This window comes from Nycticebus coucang, chromosome 1 (genome assembly GCF_027406575.1).
Source record: "Nycticebus coucang isolate mNycCou1 chromosome 1, mNycCou1.pri, whole genome shotgun sequence".
Classification (NCBI taxonomy): Eukaryota; Metazoa; Chordata; class Mammalia; order Primates; family Lorisidae; genus Nycticebus; species Nycticebus coucang.
The window spans coordinates 107542960-107550876 of record NC_069780.1 but is presented as its reverse complement, the minus strand read 5'-3'; positions in this window follow the sequence as shown (position 1 = coordinate 107550876).

Below are 7917 nucleotides of genomic sequence, written 5' to 3'. Positions count from 1 at the left end.
GCTTGTATTTAAAAACTCATATTAGGGCAGTGCCTATGGCTCAAAGGAGTAGGGCGCTGGCCCCATATGCCAGAGATAACGGGTTCAAATCCAACCCTGGCCAAAAACAAAAAAAAATAAAAATAAATAAATAAATAATAAAAACTCACATTAGAAAGGAGTCACCAACGGCCAGGAGGGAATATGCCCAAGTTTTATTGTGACTACTGCAATACATATCTCACCCACAACTCTCCATCTGTGAGAAAGACACACTGCAGGGGGAGGAAGCACAAAGAGAATGTGAGGGAACTATCAGAAATGGATAGAAGAGCAGGCCCAGAGCCTGACTGACAAAACAACAGCTGCTTTTCAACAGCTCCTACTCCATTCTCTGCTCCTCCTCCTGCAGGGGCAATGATTCCACCTCCCCCCAATCTTCCAGGTCCTCCTCATCCTGGTATGACGCCAGCACCCATATGTGGGGCCCTCCCATGATGCCAATGATGGGTCCTCCTTCTCCTGGGATGATGCCAGTGGGACCTGCTCCTGGAATGAGGCCACCCGTGGGAGGTCACATGCCAATGATGCCTGGGCCCCCAGTGATGAGACCTCCTGCTGGTCCCATGTTGGTGCCCACTGGTCCTGGAATGACTTGACCAGACAGATAAGGGTAGAGGGGAGTTTTATTTATGTCAGTTTCATATTACTTGTCTGTATACCAGATCATGATGCTGTGACTCTGGGTGTTTTTTTAATAGCATGGTAAGGAAGACTTGCTCTTCCTTCCTATCAGAGACAAAATAGTTGAAAGTAAGAAGTAAACCCCCAAAAGGGGCAGTTTTCATTTGTATTGTGAAATGTGAAAATAAAACTGTTTTATTTATTATTTTTAATTTTAGTTAACAAATAAAATAAAATACAATCAAAACTCACTTTAATGTGGAAGTCACCAAAAGTGAGGCTGTGAAAGACGTGAAACTTGCTGGGTGGTAGCCTGCTGGGTGCTGTAGGCTGGCAGGCTGATGAGGTGGCAGATGAGGAGGAAGACTCTTGTTTTTGAGGAAGAAAATGAAGAAATTAGAGGAGGTGCAGAAGGCGTACAGGGTAAAAGAGACTTTTTTCTGAAGAATTGAGATGTATGATGTATGGCTCTGGAGATGAAAAGAATCCTCATACTAAGTCAACAGATCTTTTTGAATATATCTCCTCTTGAAGAACATCTACTGTGATAGAGTTCATTACTGAAATGATTCACAAGGCCATGTCTATTGGCAGACAAGGTCAAGTACAAGTTGAAGATATCATCTTCTTGATTGAAAAGGACCCCGGGAAGTTTGCTAGGGTTAAAGTCTTGTTTACTATGAACGAAGAACTGAAATGGTCTAGAAAAGCGTTTGATGAAGTAAACTATGGATCTTGACATCTTTTGTAGTTTCTGAAACTCCATTATGTTCTAGGGAAACCATATGTAAGAATTGTTATATTTTCTACAGTAAGGTCCTGATATCTACCCATGTAATGAAAGGTAGACAAACCAAGTTTTCTGCCTTTATTTTTATGGCTTTGATTTTTATAGTGATATTGGATTCATTGCCTGCCTTTATATGACCATACTCGAATTAGTTACTGAGTTTTAATGACCACAAATAAGTTAAAGCACCTTTCAAACCATGCAGTTCTTTCTGTTAACCAGGAATGAAATATTAATAGTGTTCATATGTCAGGCATATTTGTGCCATTGTGAGCGATGCTGTAGCTTTTTAATATACAAAATCTAAATGGCATCTTTGAAAGCCGAAATATGTGAACATTTTTTATGATTCATTTAAAGGGATGATATAGGAAAACACCGTGTTTTTTTTTTGTTGTTTTGTTTTTTTTGTTGAGACAGGGTCCCACCCTATGCCCCTGAGCAGAGTGCAGTGGGCGTGGTAGCTCACCACAACCTCAGACTCGGGCTGCGGGCACCCCATTGCCTCAGCCTCCGGAAGCCGCTGGGATTACAGGCGTTCGCCGCCGCGCCAGGCTGGGTTTTTCCATTTTTTTCACGAGTCAGGGTCTCACTGTCGCTCAGACAAGTCTCGAACTCCTGAGCTCAAGCGATTCTCCCTCCTCAGCCTCCCACAGTGCTGGGATTACAGGCGTGAGCCACCGCGCTTTTTTTTTTGTATAGATGTTTATCTGTTTTAAAAGCTGATTTCTTTCTTTCTTTTTTTTTCTTTCTTCTTTTTTTTCTTTTCAGTTTTTGGCTGGGGCTGGTTGGGTTTGAATGCCCCACTCCAGTATATGGGACCAGAGCCCTACTCCTTTGAACCACAGGCACTGCCCATGGCTGATTTCTTTTAATATTCTTTTCTTCCAATAATAAAAATGATTTTATTTTCTTGGAGAAACAAAGTTTCATGTGAATCTTCCACGTTGGAAAGCTTTTTTAAGACTTTTGGGGATTATAATATACTATTTGTTTAGCTTTGGGAGAAACTTCTAAAAAAAAGTTTTCAGTACCAAGAATGGCATTGCCTAAAAATGGAATGGCATTTATGGCAAGATAAGCATTTAGGGTAATGTTTTATTTGCATATTTGTAAGTACTTATTCATTGTGGAAACATATACTTGATGAAAACTGTGTGTGTGTAAGCTGGCTTTTTTTTTTTTTTTTTTGGTTTTCTCATACAATGTTTTATTCCTTGTTATATTTTTTTTTAATTTTTTTTTTTTTGTAGAGACAGAGTCTCACTTTATGGCCCTCTAGTAGAGTGCCATGGCGTCACACAGCTCACAGCAACCTCCAGCTCCTGGGCTTAAGCGATTCTCTTGCCTCAGCCTCCCAAGTAGCTGGGACTACAGGCGCCTGCCACAACACCTGGCTATTTTTTGGTTGCAATTTGGCCGGGGCCGGGTTTGAACCCACCACCCTTGGTATATGGGGCCGGCGCCCTACTCACTGAGCCACAGGTGCCACCCCCTCCTTGTTATATTTTTATGTTGCATTCAGCATAAATCAAAATGAAACAAAAATCTGTTTCATTGGTGCAGAAAACAACCATGTGAAAAGAAAAATATTAGATAAAATTTTACCAATAGAGTATTAGGATTTAGAGGAATGGATTTGAGTTACAGTCCCATGGACACTCTTTTGTAATTCAGGATATATGGGTTTTGTATGTATGTACCTTATCAAATTATTATTGCATCCAGGTTGAAATAAAGGTTAAAATTGCATAAAAATAGACCCCTTCATAGTCCTCTTTGTGAAACTGAACTTTTTGTGTGCCACTTAAAAATGTTACCTGTAAATCAGTATTTGAAAAAAATTTTCATTCTTAACCTATTAATATTAAGGAATAAAGTATAAAATATTAAACAAAAAATATATACGCAAGTCTATAAACATTATTCACCATATCAACAGAAGCAAAACCAAGGACTATATGATCCTCTCAATAGATGCAGAAAAAGCATTCAATAATATCAAGCATCCTTTTCTAATTAGAACACTGAGGAGTATAGGAATAGGTGGCACATTTCTTAAACTGATTGAAGCTATCTATGACAAACCCACAGATAATATTTTACTGAATGGAGTAAAACTGAAAGCTTTTTCTCTTAGAACTGGAACCAGACAAGGTTGTCCTGTCACCATTACTAAATTCAACATAGTCTTGGAAGTTCTAGCCAATATAATTAGACAAGACAAGAAAATAAAGGGCATCCGAATGGGAGCAGAGGAGATCAAACGCTCCCTTTTTGCTGATGATATGATCTTATACTTAGAGAACTCTAAAGACTCAACCAAAAGACTCTTGGAAGTCATCAAAAAATACAGTAACAAAAAATACAGTAATGTCTCAGGATATAAAATCAATGTCCACAAGTCAGTTGCCTTTGTATATGCCAACAACAGCCAAGATGAGAGGTTAATTAAGGACTCAACTTCCTTCACCATAGCCCCAAAGAAAATGAAATACTTAGGAATATACCTAACAAAGGAGGTGAAGGATCTCTATAAAGAAAATTATGAAACCCTAAGAAAGGATATAGAAGAAGGCATTAACAAATGGCAGAACACACCGTCCTCATGGCTGGGAAGAATCAACATTGTTAAAATGTCTATACTTCCCAGAGCAATTTACCGATTCAATGCCATCCCTATTAAAATAACAACATGCTACTTTCAAATCTTGTAAAAAATGATTCTGCATTTTGTATGGAACCATAAAAAACCCCGTATAGCTAAGGCAGTTCTTAGTAATAAAAATAAAGCCTGAAGTATCACCATACCAGATTTAAGGCTGTATTACAAGGCCTTAGTGGTCAAGACAGCTTGGTACTGGCACAGAAATAGAGGCATAGAAATTTGGAATCAAATAGAGAACCAGGAAGTGAAACCAGTAACTTACAAACACCTAATCTTCGATAAACCAAACAAGAGCATCCACTTGGGGAAAGACTCTGTATTCAATAAACGGTGCTGGGAGAACTGGATATCCACATGTAAAAGACTGAAACTGGATCCACACCTTTCTCCACTCACAAAAAATTGATTCAAAATGGATAAAGGATTTAAATTTAAGGCACAAAACAATAAAAATTCTCAAAGAAAGAATAGGAAAAACACTGGAAGATGGGGAAAGACTTTATGAGGAAGACTGCCATGGCAATAGCAACAACAGCAATTATAAACAAATGGGATTTAATTAAACTGAAAAGCTTCTGTAAAGCCAAGGAGACGACCTACCCAATGGAAAAGGATATTTGCATATTTTGAATCAGACAAACCCTTAATAACCAGGAACTATACAGAACTTCAATTAATCGACAAGAAAAAACAAAAATCCCATACATCAATGGGGAAGAGAGATGAATAGAATCTTCTCTAAAGACGACAGATGAATGCCTAGCAAACATATGAGAAAATGGTCATCATCCCTAATTATTAGATAAATGCAAATTAAAACCACCCTGAGATCTCACCTAACCCCATCAAGAATGGCCTATATCACAAAATCTCAAAACTGCAGATGCTAGTGCAGACATGGAGAGAAAGGAACACTTTTACACTGCTGGTGGGACTGCAAACTAATACAACCATTTTGGAAGGAAGTATGGAGAAACCTCAAAGAACTCAACCTAGACCTCCCGTTTGATCCTGCAATCCCATTACTGGGCATCTATCCAGAAGGAAAAAAATTTATTATCATAAAGACACTTGCACTAGGCTGTTTATTGCAGCCCAATTTACAATTGCAAAAATGTGGAAACAACCTAAATGTCCTTCAACCCAGGAATGAATTGGTAAGCTGTGGTATATGTATACCATGGAATATTATTCAGCCATAAAAAATGGAGAACTTGTAGCATTTGTACTAACCTGGATAGAGATGGAACACATTATTCTTAGTGAAACATCACAGGAATGGAGAAGTATGAATCCTATGTATTCAATTTTGATATGAAGACAATTAATGACAATTAATGACATGGTGGGGAATGGGGGAAGGGGAGACCAGACAGAGAAGGAGGGAAGGGGTGAGGGAAAGAAGAAAAAAAAAAAAACAAGAAAATAGTGACTAATGCTCACATAAATTGGATTTACTTTTGACCAAAGTATGTTACTTAAACATTAATTTTTAATTCAACTTCTTAATATGTTGTTTAGGATATTGCACCCTCATTTATAAGTGACATACATTTGCAATTTCCCCTTTATAAAAATATATTTTCCCCACTTTTAATATCAGGTGTACCCAGATCAAGAAGAATGATTTTGGAATATTTCTTCTTTTTCTATTGTCTAAAAGATTTGGCATGATCTGTTTTTTGAAATTATCTCTTCCTTTTATTTATAAATTAGTTGTCTATTTTTTGAGACTTAAAAAAAAAGTTAACTGATGACTCCATACTGAATTTCAGAGTCAAAGCATTCTATAATAGATATACTCTTATTTGACAATGTGAATGTTACTTTCTTTGCATTATTATTATTATTGCTTAATATTTTGATGTAGCAATTGTCTGATTCCTTTTCTGAATGTATTTATATTTGTTCATTCTTTATGAGTTTTTTGTTTCTAGTCCTTATCTTAAATATTGTTATTGTTATTAAATTTTAAGCCTTTTTAATTTTCTGAAGGCAAAAAAATGGAAACCTAATAAACACGTTATTCATTCTATTCATCTCTCTTCCCCCATTAATGTATGAGATTGTTGGTTTTTTTCTTGTGGATTAATTGAAGTTCTGTATAGTTAATGGTTATTAAGCATTTGTCTGATTAAAAAAAAAAAAAAAGAGAGAGAGAGAGAGAAATCCCACTTAGACTTTTAGAGAGAAATCCTACATGAAAATTAGGTCTCCATAAAAGACAGGGACTAGAATAATGACCTATTTCTAGAACACTGAAATTAGTTTCAATACTTCTGTGTATAAAAGAAGCATTCAAAGAAAGTGAAGAAACCCTTCTCATATAAATCCTTTTTTATTACATTCAAAAGGCAGTTTTTCTCCAACTTCTGAAAAAAAATATATAGATATATATATATTGAATGTTCAATTAGTGGGACAGTGAATTAAAGGATAAAACAAGAAGAAAGTGAGGGGTGGAGCAAGATGGCGGCTGAGTAACAGTTTCCCTGCACCTGGGCACAATGAGTCTGGGGAGATAAGACTCCAGGCATCTCTGGCTGGTGGGATCTGCCTATAATCATCCCTTTGAGGATACAGGGAGTCAGCAAGGGACTTCTGGACCCCAAGAGGAGGACAAAAACAGTGGAAAACTGGCAAGTGGGTGCGTGTGTTCAACCGACCTAATCCCGCCGGCAACCATAAGTACAAGCAGCAGTGAGACTGCAAACCAAAAAGGCCTTACCTGTGAACTGTTTCAGTGTTTTTGGACTTGGCACTCAGTTGAACTGCCTTGGGGAGAACTTGAGCAGGAGTGCAGAGAACTTTGGGCATTGTCTAGAGCCCCAGACTGAGCTGCTGAGCTGGGCTGCAGGGAGCCATTGTGAGAGAACTGCCCCGGCAAGCTCCACCCTCAGAATCCCAAAGCAAGGATTGGGTGGGAGCTAGTAACCAAGTGACTGAGCAGCCTAAAGGCGGGGACTGAGCTGCCTTACAGCCTTAACCCGTAGGGGCAGAGTAAGACTGGTTTTGGCACACTGGAGCCTCGGACTGTTGCCGTGGGTAGAGTGCTGAGGTGTCACAGCTCATAGCAACCTCAACCTCCTGGGCTTGGCGCCGCCTGGACCTCCATAAGAGCTGCGCCGCGACCCCTGACATGGGCCTGCCGGGCTTCCGCATGCCCTGACCAAAAACTGAGGGAGCCATACAACCCCGCATCCTTCCTCCTGTATCCTCCCTGCCTCCACACTGGCCCGCTCGTCTGGCCAGAAATACTTGTAGCCACATGCCCTCTGGAGCCCTCCTTGCCCCTGCGCAGAGACTGCTGGAGCCTTGGGTGCTCTGTGCCAAAGTCACTGAGCACCAGACACACCCAGAACTGTGCGCACCACCTCCTGCTCTGTTGCTGGATCTGGATGTGTCACACGCTGGAGCTGCTTCCACAACCAGAACTCCCTAGCTGGGTCAGCCCCAGAGGATCTACACAGGGTCACTCCCTACAAAGATCCAGCAACAAAAGAGTGATCCCACTGGGGTCTAATCTTGGAGAGACACCTCCCCAACTCTGAGGACGGCCAGAGGCAACGGTGAAAAACAATCATGAGGCAAAATCAACAGAAAATCTATGGCAATATGAACAGCCAGAGTAGATCAACTCCCCCCAAGGATCAATGGGGCAGACACAGCACAAGATCCCATGCACAAATAGATGAAATGTCAGAAATCGAATTCAGAATCTGGATAGCAAATAAGATTGAATTAGAATTCCAAGCAGTAACCCAAAAGATATCTCAAGAATTCAACGAATTCAAAG